The following is a 22,439-nucleotide window of genomic DNA, read 5'->3' as shown; positions in this document are numbered from 1 at the left end:
TACCTAATTCTTCCAAAGTCTACTTCCTTCCCTCCCTCCCCTCCCATTCAGTTTCCTCCCTCCCTCCATCCTCCTCAATATCTATTCTGCTAAATCCATTTTAAAGTCAATATTTAGGAAAAAAACACTGAGTAAGTATAGGAAGTATTTCATAAGTAATTCTGGTGGATGTTTAGGCAAGATATAAACATATTTAATTTTATAGATGTCAAAATTACTACATATATTTTTAGAAGAGACACTGTTTTATTACTTTCAACATGAAGGAAAAACATTTACATATTCTTTTAAGTAATACAAGAGGATCTATTAAATGAGTTACACACATCACACAACCATAAATTTTAAAGCTCCCTTTATTGGAAGTATTTACACAATGAAAAGTACAAAGGCTTAAACTCATGTGAGTGTACTATGTTTCAAAGTTAAATTTAGATATACAGGTTGATGACAACAGTCATGTCAGACTCAGAGGGGATAAACACATCAGGGAGTCATCAATTATCTTACCTGTCTTCTTTCCTTTATTCCTGATGAAGACTCATCTCATTTTCAGCCCTTACTGTGAGAGATGGATGAGAAAATGCATGAAAATCTACAACCCAGAATCCATCTATAGGAAAGAAGAAAGACAACATCTCAAATAGTACACACAGTCAAAACTTTCTTGTAGATCTTAACACTTTAAACAAAATGCAAAGAGAAAAGCCATTTCCTAGGATATTACAATATACAGGAAATGGTAGCTGTAGGAAGCATTCTCATGAGATTTTAAACTTCTGCACCTAAGAACATAACTGCCTCCATGAAGGTGAAGATTTATTTCTTTGGCAAGAAAGTCAGTTTGTCTTTTGACGGTTGTGCCATCTGTCCATAACTAGAGCATCAGCCATGCTTTATGAATGTGAACAGATAAACACATACCAGTTTGACTTCTTCAAAGAATTTCAAGAAGAACCTGAAAGAGGATATATGATGTTTCAGAGATGAAATATGGGAATGTAAATTAGCCAGAATAAATATGTCATTAAAATTTCTGCCTTTATTAATAATTTTGACTATTCCTGCTATGAATAAAAAGACGGTTATGTAATGTCTACCAATCCCCAAAGCCTAAAACATTGTGGAAAACAGTCTTCTTTCTCCCTAACTTGGTTTTTGGTCACCATACTTTTCATTGCCCATCTAAATTTTCTGTTTATCAAGTAGATCAGAGGGCTATGTGAGGGTGTCACTCTCATGTAGAAGACCAAGGAACTTTCTGTACTTGCAGGTATTTGCTCATGGGAGCATGCAAATAAATCTTTCAGATCCAAGAACAGAATCGTGGCCATACAATGGGACCCACATGAAACAAAATTTTTCTTCCTGCAGTCAATGAACATTAGCACACTGGTAACAACGCAGATAACAGTATAATGGAATAATCCTGTAATAATAATAATAATAATAATAATAATAATAATAATAATAATAATAATAGAATAATCCCCTCGAGGGATCACGGAATAAGGAAAGTAAATGTTGAGATTTGTTTTTCAAGTGATATTGTATCCAGGAAAGCAATTTTCTATAGGACAGACTCCTCACACATGAAAATCACTCAACCTATCATGGCTTCACAGAGAGAGTTGAGAACCAGTGTGGTCTTTTAGGACAAGAGAAAGATTCGCCAACCTTGAAAAAGAAAAGCAATCCAGACAGTCTGTGTGAGGAGGGTTAACTTATGCATGACTAACACACGCACATGCACACACACACCCACACACACACACAAACACACACGCACACATGCACACATACACACACAGATACAGAGACACACAAAGAGACAAAGACAGTTAAACAAACAGAAATACACACAGAGAGACACAGACAGACACAGACAAATACACAGACACAGACACACATACACATACACAAAAACATAGACACACACATGTATGTTGTGGTTTGCCTCGAAGTTCTTTCTGAATTTGTAAAATAAAGACAAGAGTGTGAGATTTGGGCAGAGGGAGGAGTCAGGAGCAAGATGGGAGGAGTCAGGAGAGGGGAGGAGTCAGGGGGAAGATAAAGTAAAGAATAGAGGAGAGAGTCGTTGTGGGAGAAGGAGAAGCTGAAGACCTGGCAAATAAAAGGTGCAAGAGATGAGGGATTTGGGAGCTAGAAATAGGACAGTGTAGAGTGGATCAGCCCAAACTAGACACTAGGTTCTTTTCATATTAATTGAGTTGCATTTTCTTTGTACGGGCCAATTCGGGTTGGAGAGAAAATTGCAAGAAAATGGCGCCCAACATATACATTAGCACTCAATTAACCTGAGAAAAAAGTTTCCTTCCCTCTCACCCAAGAATAGGGCTCTGATAGAGATCTAGGCAGGAGTACTGGTGGATTGGGAGTTGATTGGGTATGAGTGGTCTACCGAGAACTGCAGAGAGGTTCCCTGCCCCAAACCCCAGAGCTATAGTCATGGGCATCATCTAGAATCGAGGAAAGGGATAGGAGAACCTAGAGCACAACTGCCTGTGAGGGAGTTTTCTGGTCGGTGCATTGAACAGGATTCCTGAGATCACCACAAAAACAAGCAAAGCCAGAGACATCCCAAAGATGCTCCTCCCTGGGAACAAAGAATCGAGACGAATGCACGTGTTCTGAGGCAGAGGGAGAAAAAGGTACAAAGGGTTTCAGATCAGGTACTACTTTGATGTAAGAGAGATATATAACTTTTTGCTACTTAAACATGAGAAACACAATGAATATCTTTTGGGCCTTATGGAATGATATTTTGAATGGTCTGATGGTTGTGAATTTTGAGGAAATAGACACTTTATCATTTACCTGTATTGCAATATTCATTCTTCTGATTTACTATATCTTCTCAAAAGACAGGGGCCTAAATAGCAAATTTCTAGTCTTAAAAAGAAATTACCAGTAATGCTAGAACAGAAATTTCTGAAATTTATAGATGACTCTGAACAACAGAGAGATAAGCTTAAGTCTTGGCAACAGGAGCTAGAAGAGACACTAGAAAAGAGAATTCGATGACTCATAGATCAAATTGAACAGCAGGGAGATAGAGGTTGAATGTGGAAGTGAAGTCTAGAGGATAACTTAAAAAAACTAGCAAATCAAAATAAGGCAGAGGCTGCAATATAAAAATTACAACATAAAGAGAATCTAAGATTATGGAAGCAGGGCTTAGAACAGAAGATACAGGTAATTATGTAACAAAATGAACAACAGAAAGAGAAAATTAAGTCTTGGCAATGTAGCCTAGAAGGAACACTAGAATTGAAGACACAAGAAACTATAGATCAGAATAAGAGACAGAAAGATGAAAATGAAGGGTTACACAGGAACAAGAAAGGATGTTAGAACAGAGCATACAACAGCTCACAGGTGATACTGAACAGCAGAGAGAAAGTAATGTGGTTTGGAAGCAAGACTTGGAGAATAACTTTTAAAAATTAATCAATCAAAAGATAATGGATAGCAGATTATTAGAAATACAATATAAAGAAAAATTAAGGGTGGAAGCAAAGCCTTGAACAGAGAATTCAGGAACTCAAGGAACAGGGGGAAAAACAGAAGGAGAGATATGAAACATGGATACAGACTTTAAGAGAGGAATTTAAAATTACAACTAAAGAAAAAACTCAGGTAGAGACAGAAGATAAAATTAGGGAAAGCCAACCTAAGGTTATTAGGAAACAAACTTTATTCTATCCAGTTAGTGTACAACAAATGCCTCCAGACGATGATCATCCACAGGGTTATGAAGCATTTGAATGGCAACCATGGATGTGTTAGAATTGAGAAAATTTAAGGAAAGCCTAACTAATTTTGGAATGCATTCACCATTTGCAAAAAAAATCTTGATTTCTTGGCCTACTAAAAATAGAGTAATCCCCCAAGGCTGGAAAGATATGGTAAGAGCAATACTAGATTACCTGCTGAAAATTTACAATGGATTTCGTGGTGGAGAGAAGAAGTGAGGGATATAGCACGACAAAATAGAGCCAGGGGCAGAGACATTTCCAAAGATCAACTGCTTGGTGAAGGCCGCTTTGCTGAAGTAGAGGTGCAGGCTGTATATGATGAAGAAACTCTGGCATGGTGTCGATTGTCAGCCTTAAAGGACTGGGACAAAGTCGCAGAAACAGGGAAAAGCCTTGAAATATTCACTCAAGTCATACAAGTTCCTAAAGAAATCTTCCCTGACTTTTTACAAAGGTTTACCTCAGCTGTGGAAAGGAGTGTATCAGCTTCAGTGGCAAGAAAGGTGATAATTGAGTCTTTAGCCTTTGAAAATGCAAATACCCAATGCAGGGAAATAATCAGACCACTGAAGGCTAGGTCCACATCAATAGATGAGTGGATTAGATATACAGCTGACGTCTGATCTTGTTTTCCTGATACCACTGTGATAGGAGAATCTGCCACTGGACAGCTAGAGATGACCCAAGATTTCAAATGTTTTAATTGTGGTGAGCAGGGTCATCTCAGATATTACTGCAAAAAAAAAAAAGTAATACCAAAAGGGGGAGTATGCCTCCTTGAATGTGTCGAAGATATGGCAATGGTGGACATTTGACTAAGGAATGTAGAGCAATAACAGACAAATGGGGCCGCATCCTGACAAAAAAACTCCCAGGGGGGCCTCTCACAGGCCCCATGCCAGGCAGGGAGAATTCTCTTCCTCAGAACAATTAAACAGCACAACCTCAAAAATAGATGTTCTGGGACCAGAGGAGGCTGAGGGAAGTCTTATGGACAATTCCAAAAGCCTCAAAGGGAGCGAATAACGAATATCTTGGCAAACGTCTATAGAGGACCAAAGGCTAAAAATAAAAATACAGGTAAACAATATTGAAATTGAAGGAATGGTTGACACTGGAGCAGATGTTACCATCATCTCTCCAAAATCTTGTCCCACTAGTTGGCCACTTCACGGAGTTGATATGCAGTTTCAAGGTGTTGGCACTTTATCCCAAATAAAACAAAGCACCAGGTGGCTTAAATATATAGGATCAGAAGGTCAGGTAGGAAAATTAAGGCCATACGTGGCTGGTATAGCCATTTACTTATGGGTAAGACATCTACTACAGCAGTGGAAGACTCAAATTGATATCCCCTCAGTTTCAGGGTTTGGCCCTGAAATTCATCTGGCTCCAAATAAAATTTTTAAATCACTCAGGGAATGTTATCAAGGACAGTTAGAGATGGTCCAATCTATCCATAAGCAAGATACATCAGAGGCTGACAATTTAGTGCTACCCCAAGGAGCCACTGCTGTTAAGACACCAACAGCCTTGCCACTAAGGTGGCTGACTGATCAACCCATCTGGTTTGATCAATGGTCTATGACAAAAGAAAAACTACAGGCATTAGAACAGCTTGTCCAGGAGCAGCTGGAGGTTCAGCATATAGAGTAGTCCACCAGCCCTTGGAATTTTCCAATATTTGTCATTAAAAAAAAAAGGTCTGGGAAATGGAGTGTGTTGACAGATCTCAGAACAATTAATAAGATTATTCAGCTGATGGGTTCCCTGCATCCTAGGACACAACTGCCTTCTTTGTTGCCTAAGGAGTGGCCTATTGTAGTGATTGACTTAAAAGGTTGTTTTTTCACTATTCCTCTACATGAAGGCAAGAAGGAATGGTTTGCTTTTTCAGTGCCTATCCTCAATAGAAGTCGCCCCATAAAAAGATATCATGGCAAGTCCTGCCACAATGAATGCTAAATAACCCTTCCCTGTGTCAATATTTTGTACAAAAGCCATTGGAGATGATTCTCAATCAATTTCCCCAATCTATTTTTTATCATTACATGGATGACATTTTATTGTCTGATTCAGATATACATATCCTGGAAAGAATGTTTGATGAAGTGAAAAAAACCTTACCATGCTGGGGATTGCGAATCATCCCTGAGAAAATACAAAGAGGGGATTCTATTAATTATCTAGGGTATAAAATAAGTCTACAAAGAATTAGGCCACAAAAGGTACAAATCAAAATATATCAATTAAGGACACTTAATGGTTTTCAGAAACTACTGGGAGATATTAACTGGTTGAGGCCTGTGATTGGCTTGACCACTCAAGAGTTAAGCAATTTATTTCAAACGTTACAAGGCGATAAAGATTTAAATAGCCCAAGGAAACTATCAGCTGAGGCTGAGAAAGAGGTAGCTTTGGTAGAAAGGAAATTGCAGGACACACATCTAGATCGTAATGATCCAAAGATGGCCTGCGTCTTAGTCATCTTACATTCAACTCATTCTCCTACAGGAATTCTCATGCAGAGGGAAGATTATATCTTAGAATGGATATTTTTAGCACATAAACAGAAAAAGAAACTGACAACCTACATTGAGAATGTCTCTGAATTGATACTTAAAGGAAAATTGAGACTTCGACAATTAGTTGGAATCGATCGGGCTGAAATTGTGGTACCTTTTACTAATGCAGAAATTGCCTCTTTGTGGGTACAAAATGAACGTTGGCAAAGAGCATGCATTAACTTCTTGGGAGAGATTAACCACAGATACCCTAAAAGCAAGCGACTTCAGTTCATAAAAGGAACTAACTGGATCCTCCCTCGTATAATAAAGGCAATTCCAATATCTGGAGCCCCTACATTTTACACTGATGCCAGTAAGTCAGGAAAGGCAGGATATAAATCAGAAAATGCAAGCAAGATGACTGAGAGTCCCTATAAGTCAGTTCAACATTCTGAATTGTATACAATACTCATGGTGTTGTTAGATATTCAAGAGCCTCTTAATATAGTAACTGACTCTTAATATACAGACAAGGTTGTTTTACACATGCTGAAATTATTCAGGATTATTCTGAATTGACATCACTATTTATTCAACTACAACAAAAGATCAGAAATAGGAGTTACCCACTATATATAACACACATAAGATCCCATACAGATCTGCCCGGCCCTCTGGCGCAAGGTAATAAGGAAATTGATCAGCTACTGATAGGAAGTGCACTAGAGGCTTCAGAATTCCATAAAAACCACCACATTAACAGCAAAGGTTTTAAGAAAGAATTCTCTATCATTTGGCAACAAGCCAAGGAAATTGTGAGGCAATGACCTACTTGCTTGTTATACAATCAAACTCCATAGCCTACAGGAACTAAGCCTAAGGGCTTAATGAAATTTGGCAAATGGATGTTCTCCATTTTACAGAGTTTGGTAAGTTGAAATACATACACCATACTAAAGATACATATTCAGGATTTCAATGGGCAACTGCCTTAGCGTCAGAAGAGACTGATTCTGTAATTATACATTTGTTAGAAATTATGGCTACAATGGAAATACCCATACAAATTAAAATGGACAATGTTCCAGCATATATCTCTAACAGGATTAAGTGCTTCTTTGAATAGTACAATACAAAACATGTTACAGGTATACCACACAATCATACAGGAAAAGCGATTGTGGAGATATCTAATGGAAGTCTAAAGGAGATTCTTAAAAGGCAAAAAAGGGGCAACAAAAACTCCCAGAGATAGGCGACATAGTGCTTTATTAATATTAAATTTTTTAAATGCTGATGAAGAAAACAACACAGCTGCTGAAAGACATTGGATTGTGGAAAAGACTACTGAACTAAACCAGCCCGCTTATATTAAGGATATTCTGACATCAGAATGGAAAATGGGACATGTGTTATGCTGGGGAAGGGTTTATGCCTATGTTTCTACAGGAGAAGAAAAGCTGTGGGTTACTTCAAAGGTGATAAAGATAAGACATGACAAGGGGAGACTTCCTGAAGTCCTTGGAAACACAGAAGAAAAGGGAGACTAAGACAATCAACAAATAGGTGAGATATATATATATATATATATGTTTAGGTCTCCGTTTATGAACTGGCTGAGACTAAAATATCTATAAACAACCAGTAACATTTTGAGTACGAATTTCTCATAACTTATTATTACATGCATCCTGTAAAATGGCATGTATTACAAAATTATGTTATGGATTGATTATATGATCAAACTAACCTGAAAAAAGGCAGTCACCTTTCTTTGTTGATCTTTATTAACTAAGATGTGCACCCTGCTTACTCCATGTGAATACACTTACAGAACTATATGATGCTTGTAAAGTTTTGTGTGCTGCAGGATGAAAGAAGAGAAAGACAGCCCTGAAATGATCCACACTCTGGGATGCTGAGATTCCGGGACCTTCCAGTCCAACTTTGTGTTTGATTCTCCCTCAATTACACTGAAGAAGCTTCATTTAAAGGCTTGCTTTCAGAACTTTTCCAGAATGGCCAGCTTACTTATCCAGCCCTTCAGACTGTCATAAGCAAGATGTCAGCTAAGCGTTGAACTTTCTCAGCACAGAATGACTGGCAGGGAAATCCCAGCTAGATCTACTTCGATAAAGCCAACTATTCCTAATTCCCCTTGGGCCCCAGAAGGGAATTCTTTACCCCAATTCAGCTGGAAGCAGATGAGGAAGATCATCATCCCAGTTCCTTATGTTGGGGTGAATGGTTCTGGTTATTCTAAGAACAGTGGATATGTTTTCTTTTAAGGGATACTATACAAATGTAGCTTTGGGCAGGGGGAATAAGAGAATTTAAACTCAGGGATTAAACTCCTCTTTTCTATCCTTCTTAGATTAAAAAAAAAGGGGGGGGTGATATAGTAACACATAGAAGCTAGAGAAATTGACAAACAGGGATATATTAGCAAACTTACTCTTAAACAAAATTTTACAGCTATATTTTACATTGATATAAATGTTTGTAATTGATACAAAGTTGAAGCTACAATCTTTTCATTGGTATAGAATCCATTTTACCCAAATGCGAGGCTTTCATTGGTATATTTTCTTATTGATTTATAATTGAGATTAATATTGCTACTTTAACATAAGCATTGTGCCTCCACTATGCATCTAAGAATACAAGTCTTAGACCCAGTCCTATAACTGCTATTATACATTATATTTAGTTGATTAACCAGTACCAGCTAAAGACCAGATTGCAAAGTCATGGTTCTGAGTCAGTTTAGATGGGTTTTGGAAATACTTCGATTTGAGAGGGAAAACGGTAGTCTATGCTTAACAGTTCAGAAACGCCTATGTAGATAGGAACTCTTCAAGGGTGTCAGAAGTCCACAGAATAACCTGTTTATGGACATTTCTTCATCTAGATCATTTGATTAGAGACCTGTCTGCCCCTGACAGGACCCCTTAGACTCGAAGAAGAAATAGAACGTCAATTGAGTTGCTCAAATCGTGGTGACACAGCCACTGAGAAAATTGCTTCAATTCATCTACAGACAAAACACCGTCCAGAAAAGGACAAATTATGCAGAATAGTCGACTGATAATCTCTGCCGAGGCAGAGTGATCAGCCCTTCAATATCTGCATTACAAAGGTCTGTCTGATAATCCTGTGCCAGAAGGCAGAAGACTGGTGCTCCAACATATTAAGGAATAGGGGGACTTTCCAGGTGATCAGCAGTCCCTATAAATTGTCTAAGCTTGGAAGCCATGTTTTGTGCTTCCCATATTTTCAGGTAATATTAATCATTTTGGATTTCTGATGTAGTTGGAGACTGGATGTCTCATAGACAACCCAAGCGATTTAGTATTGAGAAAGATGATAAATCTGTTAGGGTGTTTTTCAGGTGACATAGGATCTAGAACCAGGATATAGTCAGGTATAGTTTTTAGTATAGATTACATGGTTAATGAACAAAATTGATGGACTGGGTAATGAGTGTATTGTTGGTTTTATAAATTGCATAATGGTAATAATACTTAGTTCACATATGTATAGAGAGAAGGTTTTTTAACTGTACAAAAAGGGGGAAATGTCTGGTTTGCCTTGGAGTTCTCTCTGAATTTGTAAAATAAAGGCAAGAGCTCGAGATTTGGGCAGAGGGAGGAGTCGGGAGCAAGAGGAGAGGAGTCAGGAGAGGGGAATGATACAGGAGGGGGAGGAGTCAGGAGGGAGTGGAGTCAGGGGAGGAGAAAGGAAAGAATCGAGTAGAGAGTTGTCATGGGAGATGGAGAAGCTGGAGACCTGGCAAGTAAAAGTTGCAAGGGATGAGGGATTTGGGAGCTAGGAATAGGACAGTGAAGGGTGGATCTGCGCAATCTAGACGCTAGATTGTTTTCATATTAATTGAGTTGCGTTTTCTTTGTACTGGCTAATTTGGGTTGGAGAGGAAACTGTAATAAACTGCAACAATTAAGTACACTGCTGTTACAGTTTTTGCTTTTGTCTCTTTTATCATTTTCTGGGGACAATGATTTACACTAGATGATCTTGTATTCTTTCCACTGCCTCCTCAATTAAATTCTGTGAGTAAAGATGTAGTAGCTGCAGTGCAGTTGTATTTGGATGTTGGTAGCTATAACTATCTGAGGTTAAATAAAAGGAGTGATTCTCAATCATCCTAATGCTGCAACCCTTGCACCATCCTTGACTGGACTATGTTATTTATACTCAGTGGGAGAGGAAGTGGCTAGCACTTCAGACGTTTGATGTATCAAGGTGATTGTATGTCCGTAGGGTATTCTACCCTTTCGCAAGATGGTGGAGGAAATGTAGAATGCAGAAAATGCTCCTAACACTCAAGACACTGGAAACTCCAAGAAGTATAGAGGTCTGGTGGGGTGGGTAGGGTTTATTCACTTTGGGATGTTGAACTGTTCAAGGAATAGAACAGAAGGGGAATAAAATCTGGAGTGTAAAAATAAATAAATAAGTAAATAAATAAATAAATAAATAAATAAGTATTTTTAAAAAAGAATATATGAAAGGAGAACTCCAAGAGGGGGAAGCAACTCTGTTGTAAAGTGAATAAATCAATACATACATGCATACATACATACATACATACATACATACATACATACATACCTGCATCTATTACTTATTTAGCTAGTTCGTTAAAAAATGAATGAAAAAAGAAAAACATCATCACGTTGGAAGGGAGTGGGATTCCCAGAGTGCAAACTATCCTGAGACCACAATGGAGACCACCATTGCTCACATTCCTAGCCCAAGAATTACCTTCCTGGAGCCCACTGGACAAAGGAACCTATGAGCAGTCCAGGACAGGATCTGTCTCGTTTCTGCCTGTGCCAATAGCTGACACTCTGACACAGGTCTCTATCACACACATATCCCACTGGGAAAAAAAAAAGTCTCCCGAGTGCCCACAGGCAGACTTCAGGAGTCTCAAGCCACTGTCATAGACAGCAAGACAAGCTAACACCACAGATAAAACGATGGCGAGAGGCAAGGTTAAGAAAGTAACAAGCAGAATCCCAGGACACTTGATATAATCAGAACCAAGTTCCCTCACCAGAGCAAGTCCTGGATGGGGGTCAGCAAACTTTGAAAGCAAGACTTTTATTTAAAATCACAGTTCATGGTGATATTAGAGGTCTTTAAGGACCGTAAAGAAATACAGACAACACAGGAAAACAAGTAGAAGCCCATTAAAAGGAAACACAATAATTCCTTAAAGAATTACAGGAAAACACAATGAAACAGGTGAAGGAAATGGACAAAATAATCCAGGCCCTAAAAATGGAAATAGAAACAATAAAAAGGAACAAAGGGAGACAACCCTAGAGATTGAAAACCTAGGGAAGAGATGAAGAGTCAGAAACACAAGCAATACCAAAGAATACTAAGGATTGAAGAGTAAATGTCAGGGTCAGAAGACACCTTAGAAAACATTGAAACAACCATCAAAGATAATGTGAAACACAAAAGGCACCTAACCCCAAACATCCAGTCAATCTGAAGTAAAACGACAGGATCAATCCTAAGGATAGTAAGTATAGAAGAGACGGAAGATTATCACGTTAAATAGCCAAAAAATATATTCAGCAAAATTATGGAAGAAAACTTCCAGAACCTAAAGTAAGAAATGGCCCGTAAATACTAAAAAAAATATACAGAACTCCAAATAGATTGGAGAAGAAAAGAAAGTCCTCCTCTCACATAATAGTCAAAACACCAAATACAGAAAGCAAAGAACAAATATTAAAAGCAGTAAGAGAAAGGTTAAAGGACAATATAAAGGCAGAACTATCAGAATGGAACCGGACTTCGTGCCAGAGAAAATGAAAGCCAAAGATCCTGTACATATGTGACAAAAAACACTGAGAGAAAGCAAATGCCAAATCAATCTACTGTATTCTGCAAAACTCTCAAAAAGAATAGATGGAAAAACAAAGACATTGCATGAAGAAACAAAATTTACACAATACAGTACTACAATGGACAGTAGATGGAAAACTCGAAGACAAGGTGAGAAAATAAACCCAAAACCTCAGGAAAGTAATTTCGACTAACCCAAAAAAGATTGCCACACAAACATAACTCCAGCTCTAACAACAAAAATAATGGGAAACAACAATCATTGCTCCCTAATATCTCTCAACCTTAATGGACTCAATTCCCCAAAGAAAAGACATAGTCTAACAGCAGAAACGATATGTAAAGAGGACCCAACAATTTGCTGAATACAGGAAATATTTCTCGGTGGGAAAGACAGACACGACTTCAGAGTGAATGGATTGAAAACAACTTTCCAATGAAATGGTTCAAAGAAAGAAGTTGCAGTAGTCATTCTAAGATCAAATAATATTAACTATCAACTAAAAGATATCAGTAAATATTAGGAAGGACATTTCATATTCATCAAAGGAAAAATCCACCACCATGAATTCTCAGTCCCCCATATCTATGCTCCAAATGCAAGGCATCCTATATTCATAAAAGAAACCTTACTAAAAATGAAAGAACACATTGCATCTCTCACGATAATAGTAAGAGATTTCCACCACACACTCTCATCAATGGACAAATCATGGAAACAGAAACAAAGACATATAGAGAAACTAACAAAAGTCTTGCACCAGGGGTTGTAGATTTAGCTCAGTGGTAGAGCGCTTGCCTAGCATGCGCCAGGCTCTGGGTTTGGTTCCCAGCTCCGAAAAAAAGAAAGTCATGAACCAAATGGATTTAACAAATATATATAGAACATTTAATCCTAAAACAAACATACACACACACACACACACACACACACACACAAACACACACACACACACACACACACACACACACACACACACACACATTCTTCTTAGGACCTCATGGTAGCTTCTCCAAATTTCACCCTATATTCAGTCACAAAAGAGGCCTCAACAGATACAAGAAGATTAAAAAATCCCATGCATCTTATCAGATCACCACAGACTAAGGTTGGTCTTAAATAAGAAAAATAATTACAGAAAGCCCACACATACATGGAAGTTGAACAAAATTTTGCTCATTGACAACTTGGTCACGGAAGAAATAATGAAATAAATTAAAGTTTTTTTAGCATTTAATAAAAATGAAGGCACAAAATTATGGTACACAATCAAAGCAGTGATAAGATGAAATCTAAAAGCTCTGACTGGCTCCAAAAAAAATCTGGAGAGAGCATATATTAGCAATTGGACAGCACACCTAAAATCTCTAGAACAGAACAAAAGCAAATACAATATAAGGCAGGAAATAATCAAACTCAGGGCTGAAATCAAACAATTAGAAACAAAAAGGACCATACAAAGAATCATCAAAAGCAAGAACTGATTTCTTTCTTTGAAAAATTCAACAAGATAGATAAACCGTTGGCCAGACTCAGCAGAGGGCACTGAGTAACAAAGTCCAAAGTAACAAAATCAGAAACAAAAAGGAGACATAACCACTGATACTGAGGAAATTCAAAAAATCATCAGATCCTACTTCAAAATGCTATATTCAACAAAACTGGAAAATCTGGAGGAAATGGACAACTTTCTACACAAATACAAGTTACCAAAGTTAAATCAGGATAATTTAACCTGTATAAACAATCCCATAACTCCTAAAGAAATAGAAGCAGTTACTAAACGTCTTCCAATTAAAAAAATGCCCAGGACCAGATGGGTTTAGTGCAGAATAGAAAAAGACTTTCATAGAACCCTAACAGCAATACTGTCTAAACTATTCCACAAAACAGACACAGAAACAGAAAGGAAAACTTCTCAAATCCTTCTATATAGCCACAATTATGACTATAAATAAACCATATAAAAATTGCAACAAAGAAAGACAGCTTCTGAAAAAAGATCCCTTATGAATATTGAGGAGAAAATATTCTACAAAGTTCTCACAAACTGAATCCAAGAACACATCAAAACAACCCTTATGGCATGATCCAGTATCTTCATCTCAAGAGTGAAAGGATGGCTAAATACATGGAAACCTAACAAAGAAATCCTTTATATGAAAAAAAAAAAACCTCAAAGAATAAAACCCCATGATCATCTCATCAAATGCTGAGAGCATTTGACAATATTCTTCACGACATCATGTCAAAAGTCTAGGAAAGAACTGCAATTCAAGTTCTATAGCTAAACATAGTAAAAGCAATATACAGCAAACATGTAGCCAACATTAAACAAAATGGAAAGTGACTTGAAGCAATCCCACTAAAATCAAGTAATAGGCAAGGCTACACAGTCTCTCCCTACTAATTCAATACACTCCTTGAAGTCCTAGCCAGAGCAATCAGAGCAAAAAAGGAGGTCAGAGGGATAGAAATTGGAAATGAAGAAGTCAAAATATCACTATTTTCAGATCACATGATAGCATAACTAAATGACTTGAAAAGTTCAACCAGACAACTACTAAGCCTGATCAACAAATTCAGCAAAATGATTTGAAATAAAATTAACTCAAACAAATCATAGCCTTCCTCTATCAAAGGATAAAGAGTCTGAGAAATAAGTTAGAAAAATGCCACCCTTCACAGTAGCCACAAAAAATGTAAAAACCACAGTGTGACTCTGAACAAGCAAACAAAGAATCTGTGTTACAAGAATTTCAAATGTCTGAAAGAAGGAAATTTAAGAAGGTCTCAAAAAATGGAAAGATCTCCCATGCAAATGGACTTGGAGGTTTAATATTGAAAAGTGGCTACTTGCCAAAAGCAATCTCCAGATTCAATGAAATCCACATCAAAATTTGACCTCAGCTCTTAATAGAGTCAGAAAGAGCAATTTGCAAATTCATTTGAAAAAACAAATGAGGAGAGCAAAAATTATCCACAACAATAAAAGAACTCCGGGGGGAATAGCCATTCCTGACCTCAAGTCGTAGTTCAGAGCAATGGTGATAAAAATTGTCCGATATCAGTACAAGGACAGGCAGTATGATCAATGGAAAAGTATTGAGAAACAGAAATAAACCCACACTCCTATACTCACTTGGGCTTTAACAAAGAAGTTAAATCCGTCCAATGACAAAAAAAATAGCATTTTCAACAAATGGTTCAACTGGAAGTCAAGAATGCAAATTGAGCCATTCTTATCCCCCTGTACATAGCTCAGATTGTAGTGGATTAAGGAGCTGTATTTAAAATCTTGATATACTTGAATTAATAGAAGAGAATATGGGGAAGAGGTTTGAACACGTGGGCACTGGAGAAAATTTTCTGAACAAAACTCCAATGGCTTATGCTTTATGATCAAGAATCGACAAATGGGATCTTATAAAACTGCAAATCTTCTGTAAGGCAAAGGACACTATTGTTTGGACAAAACAACAACCAAGAGATTGGGAAAAGATCTTTACCTATCCTACAACATATAGAGTGCTTATATCCAAAATATACAAAGAACTCAAGAAGTTAGACCACAGGGAGACAAATGACCATATTAAAAATAGGTTTCAGTGCTAAACAAAGAATTCATAGCTGAGGAATGCCTTATGGCTGAGAAAAACCTAAAGAAATGTTCAACATCTTTAGTCATGAGGGAAATGCAAATCAAAACAACCCTTAGATTTAACCTCACACCAGTAAGAATGGCTAAGATCAAAACTCAGGTGACAGCAGATGCTGGCGAGGATGTGGAGAAAGAGGTAACCTCCTCCATTGTTGGTGGGTTTGCAGACTGGTACAACCATTCTGGAAATCAGTCTTGAGGTTCCTCAGAAAGTTGGACATTATACTACTTGAGGACCAAGCTATACCTCTCTTGGGCATGTAACCAAAAGATGCCCCAACATATAACAAAGAAACATGCTCCGCTATGTTCATAGCAGCATTATTTATAATAGTCAAGATGTGGAAAGACACCAGTTGACCTTCAACAGAATCATGCATACAGAAAATGTCGTACATCTGCACAATGGAATATTATTCAGCTATCAAAAACAAGAACTTTATGACATCCATAGGCAAATGGATGGAACTCAAAAATATCCTGAGTGAGGTAACCCAATCACAGAAAAACACACATGGTATGCACTCATTGATAAGTGGATATTAGCCCAAATGCCTGAATTGGCCTAGACGCACAGAAGACATGAAACTCAATAAGGATGATCAAAATGTGAATACTTCACCCCTTCTTTAAAAGGGGAACAAGAATACCCTTGGCAGGGAATAGGGAGGCAAAATTTAGAACAAATGTAGAAGGAACGTATATTCGGAGCCTGTCCCACATGTGTCCCAAAGATACACAGCCACCCAATTAGACAAGATGGATGAAGCAAAGAAGTGCAGGCCAACAGGAACTGGATGTTGAGCTCTCCTGAGAGACACACCAAGAGTACAGCAAATACATAGGCGAATGGCAGCAGCCAACAACTGAACTGAGAACAGGAACGTTTAAGGAATCGGAGGAAGATCTGGAAGAGATTGAAGGAACTGGAGACCTCATATGAACACCAATGCCAACCAAGCAGAGCTTCCAGGGACTAAGCCACTTCCCAAAGACTATACATGATTGACCCTGGACTCTGACCTCATAGGTATCAATGAATAGTCTAGTAAGATCACCAGTGGAATGGGAAACCCTTGGTCCTGCTAAGACTGAACCCCCAGTATACGTGATAGTTGGGGGGAGTGTGGAAATGTGGGAGGATGTGGAAGGGAACACCCATATAGAAGGGGAGGGTGAGGCGTTAGGGGGATGTTGGCTCAGAAACTGGGAAGGGGAATAATAATCGAAATGTAAATAAGAAAATATTCATGTTAATAAAGATTAAAAAAAAAGATTTAATGCCAGTAATGAAATAGACTTGCTAGCAAGACACAGTAAGCAGGATAAGAGCAAAAACATATTTCTTCGATGTCATTATATAGGCTTCCAATAGGAAGAATTGCCCACATTGTAGCTGGAATAAATACCTGGATTCAGGGAGTGTTTTTATATTTAAAAAATTCTTACTAGAACTAGATCTTCTCACTTTGAATGAAAGTGGAAGTCCCTCAAAGGTATGCCCATTATTTTGTGGTTTTAGATAATTCCAGTTGTAGTCAAGTACGCAACAAAAAAATAGCCATCACGACTCTACTTCTTGTCAACCTGAAGCAACATCATATTTCCTTATGCTGTGAATAATTTATAAATGAAAATAATATCCAGATGATAATGGTGGTTTGATAAAATAGAATGATCCTACATACAAATGGAAATGCAATATACATTTAACCAAATCATAGATATACTGATGTGATATAATCATCAATTCTACAATCTCAAACACATTACATATTTAGAATCATTGGAAATGTATTCTACGGCACATTTATTTAGTATCTCAAATTTGAAACGAATATGTAAACCATTGGTATTGTCTTAATTGGTATTATATTGCATGATAAAGAAATTGATGAAAGAAAACAAAAAAAATCTACTGAAAAACTTTGTTAACAAAATACAAAAAATTAACAAAAATTGAAATTATTGATTTCAATTATTAATCATTTTTCTACAACTTGTTATTGTTATAAAGACAACCATGTGTAAATACCTTCTTCACTACCCTGTCTTATTTCTTCACCCATAAGAAGCACCTCATTAGATAACAATCTAAATTCCTGATGGATTTGCACTCTTTGTCATTCCGCATGGGTTTAGCTATTTTCTTTTTACATTGATTGTGTGGGTAAAGATTTCTCCATCTTTTCCCACATGCATCTGTCTCCGGTTTCTACCTCTTGTCCTGAAAAGTTTTATGGGAGAGCACACAACACTTTTCTAGAAAATGAGAGTCAAAATGACCTAGCTGACTGCATGTTCTATACTCTTGTTAAACTGCATTCTTGTTTCCCCCTGCATCAGTCAGACCAGGATGTTTTTTTTTTTTTTTGTATGCTTTGTATTTAAAATGAAATCTGGTGATTTGCATTTAGAGTTAGTCTATTGAAAATGTTTCCCTCCAAGTCTTGGTCATATTGAATGGTCTTTCAATTTTTACCCTACAATATTATGAAGACACAGCATCATCTATTTGAAATCCTAAACAGTTTGAGCACCTTATACATTTCATCATGGACTTTGACCCTGATGTGTGGAGATTTCTTCCAAGAGTTCAACCTGAGGCATTCAACCGGGAACCAAGCAAAGATCTCAACTCAGCAGTTGAGGCCCCTGTGATACCCTGGTCTAAATTTCCTATAGAAATTGCCAACTATTTAGTCACTTCCAGAAGCAATACTGGGTATGGCACCTTCTGTTTGAACTCATAGTGAAGGTAAATTTTTGCTGCTGGTAAAATACATTAAAGTTTTAGTGAGATGTCACCAAGTGGCCCTTTACCCAAGTGTATGAGTGTGTTGTAGCCACCATTAATTTGTCTCTTATATTCATTTATTTGTTCTAGTGTTGTCTATCTCTGTCCTCCTGATGATTCTTTTATTTGTCATTGTGAATTGAGAATTAGGGATTAAATATAATAAGCAGCTCACTCCTTTGCCATATTATCTTTACTATTTCCTGAAGACCTATAAAGACAAGGAATTGTGTTTAGATTCTATATGTTAGAATGTTTTGTTTTGTTTTCTTTTGTTTTGTTTTGTTTTTTGACGTCGAATGGTTGAGTGCAGGGACATAAAACCACTGGAAAAGAGGAGAAGTATTGCTGGGTGTCATAAGCACTCCTGGACATTCTCATTAGTTTCCTTACATAAATGTGTCCTTAGGTGGATAATGACAGGTTCCTCTCTGGCTTGCACCTGTTTCCTTAAAATTATATCTGTGATAACTTTATAAATAATCTTCACCCAGGATATAACAGGGACCAAACAACTATCCCAAGGTTACACAGAGATTGACCTATGATTCTTGCCATCTATGTAGAAGAGGATGGACTTGTCAGGCATCATTGGGAGGAGAGGTCCTTTGTCCTGTCAAGACTCAATATCTCATAGTAGGGGTATGTCAGGGAATGGAGGTGGGAAGGAGTGGGTGGATAGGTGTATAAGGAGCACCCTCATAGAAACAGGGGAAGAGGGATACGATAGTTGGTTCCAGAAGGTGAAACGGGGAAAGGGAAGAACAATTAAAATTTAAATAAAGATTCATAAATTATATCAGTTTTGCAGTAATCAAGCCTCAAGTGAAAAAACATTAAAAATTCTACACATCTATTAAGATGAGGAAGAACTAACCTATCCTCCTTCTCTTTAGGATTGGTGCCTTCATGCTGTGCCTCAGCCATGCCCAAGTACCCTTTCTTCTTCTTCTCCTGAAGTGTCTCTTGCATACCTACAGTTGATCCAACTATGCTCTTTGTGGCCTGAACACACGAATATGGCTTAAATCTGTGCAGTTCCTGCAATTATTTCCTCCAGTTTGCCTCTGATCTTTTTCATTTAGGAACAAAAGATCTGAGTAAGGAGGCCCTATCCTGAGTTATCATATGTATTTCCTTCAGGACAAGTGACCAATACTACTAGAGAACACAGAAACGTTCTTTCTCTGAGAAAACTCAGACACTCATCTCTATCTTAGAAAATGTTTTTTATGTTCATCAGCACAATGACAATGATTGCCAACAATTACTGGCCGCCCTGTTCATATCAGAAGAGAGGGACTGAAAATTGTTGGAAAATAAAAATGTGGTACTGCATCCATATATGGATCTCTGACTGATAACAAGAATTGTATTGAGAGTCATTTTCCATTCCTCACACCTCCCTTAGGATTCTGACCTTGACCAAGGTACTGTGGTGCTGGTCATCTATTTCCAGACTTTCTGGCTGGGCTCGATGCAGCAGCTCAGAAGACAGAAAACCTTTAAAAAAATAAGTGAGTTCACACATGGTACATCAGAAAAACATTCTTTTCTAGTATACTTTTATGGACTTATCCTTTAGCTACACCAATAGTTCCAGCGGCCCTGGGCATAGGCAGATGTTCAAAAGTGCTTTTGTCACTCAGTTGGCACCAGATATTTGATGTAAAAACATTAGAGAGATGTGCAGGTATTGGTGAGTCTCAGTGTTTAGTGGTAGCTTAAAATGAGTGGGAAAATAGAGATTTGACTGAGAGCCAGAGGACAAGAGACTTACCAAGGCCAATAGTGGCAATCCTAACAGTATATCTGGAAGAAAAACATGTTTTATGAAACAAACAAGAAAAGGGCCAGAAGACTACCAAACAACCATTGGAGAAAGACAATCATGCCTCATGCAAATAAGGTGTACATTGAAAAAAATATGTCCTGTAACTTGAAGTAAAAGGAAAATTGAGTACAACAGTTAGAAGAGTAATGGGGCCCAGGCTACTACACTCCAGGAGTCTGCAGTAAAACTTAAAATTGTGGAAAAACAATTGAGTTCTTACAGGTCACTGGATTGATATTCAGTCCTCAAAAATCTCCTAAGACAATTACCTGATCAGAAGATAACATTCAAATTAGCAAAAGGAAAACTCCCTTATTGTCTCTGAAGCAGCAAACATTCCATTAACGTTTGCAAGGGGATAATAACTAACCTGTTATTGATCATGTCAGATTGTCTCCACTTCTTCCTGTTCCCTTCTGGCATGAGATCTCTTGCATAAAATGAAAGCAACCATCATCTTTTCTAACAATGAGACACAGTTAGACTTCCAGACACTAACAAAGAAAATATTGTTTCTGTTTACCCAAAGAATATCACCTTTGTGAAAGTCCTGTTCCTTATACAAAAGACAGTTGGACTATCTTTCAGATTTGTAGTAAGAATCCTAGGTGTATTGACAGAAACTATCCTCCCAGGCCTGGTCCTAAAACAAAATCCTATAATTGTTCAACAAACCCATTCATTTGTGCTTATGCAGATTAAATAATCCACAGTCCAGATGCAAAGGGAGAGTTACAGACTATAATCCCCAGCTGACAAATGTGGGCATCCTAATATCCTTCCAGTCTCACTGAAGGATGTTGTCATTTCCTGAGAAGAAACTGGGAACATTAATTATATAAACAATCCGAGATCTGAGGTACTTGTGTTATAGTGTAGAGGCTACTTACCCTATAGTTCCTATCTCATATACACTCAGAAATCTTAATCCTCCAGGGAAAATATGTAGACAGACTGTCTTGTACTTGAAAGATGTATTCTTCAGGTTCCATTTGGCAGAGGAGGTAAAATTCAATTCTGAATGACAGTTACAGAGGGATGTAAAAATGGGCAAATAATTTAGACCCTATTCAGCCAAGGACTTCAAATTTCTCCAGTCGGGATAGTGGCTGGCCTCAGAAGTTTCCCAGGTTGACACTCTTACAAGATATAGATAATGTTCTCCTCTCTCATGTAACTCAAAATAATTGAAAAAGGGAAACTGAGACACTGGTCCAAGAGTTATAATCACTGAGCTAGGGTGAGCTGGAATGTTCACCTTTTTATATGAAGAGGACACCAAGCTTGGCAAAAATCTGGGGGAGGCAAAAGAAACCTGTATCAGAGAATGGTTGCTGTTATCCCACTGGTCCCATCTCCAAAGATTACGAGACAGGTTTGAGATATTCTTGGTGTGGGTGGGGATTGCTCTGCCGGAATACCAGGGTTTTGGAGAAATAGCAAAGCCCCAATAGCCCATAACACATGAGGGTACTAGGACGAATCTGCGTGGAGACAGAAGGTATGGAGTTTGAAACTTGATAGTTTGTTTTGGTTACACCCCAACATTGCAAGGTTCCTCAGAATGTTTTATCTGTTTTTCCATGAAACAGATGAAAAGGCACTGTTTGAAGGATTTAAAAAACACTTTATGGCTGTGAAAACACCTTGTAGTGCACCTGTCCATACAAATGGATCCTGTAGCCTCAGAATGGATCACTTGTCTAAAGGCTATGTTAGCTGCCCCTATTCTTTGAAAGAAGCAGAGAAGCTAAATCTGGGTCAGCATTCTATGCTCCTATCATCCCAGAGAGTTGAAGCCTTTCTACAAGGAACACCACAACCTGGCTTCTATTTTTTTTTCATCTTTATTAACTTGAGTATTTCTTATTTACATTTCAATTGTTATTCCCCTTCCCGGTTTCTGGGCTAACATCCTCCTAACCCTTCCCCCTCTCTTTCGATATTTGTTTTCCCCTCCCCATCCTACCCCCA

This window comes from Rattus norvegicus, chromosome Y (genome assembly GCF_021556685.1).
Source record: "Rattus norvegicus strain SHRSP/BbbUtx chromosome Y, alternate assembly SHRSP_T2T, whole genome shotgun sequence".
Lineage (NCBI taxonomy): Eukaryota > Metazoa > Chordata > Mammalia > Rodentia > Muridae > Rattus > Rattus norvegicus.
Note: the sequence above shows the minus strand (reverse complement) of the source record.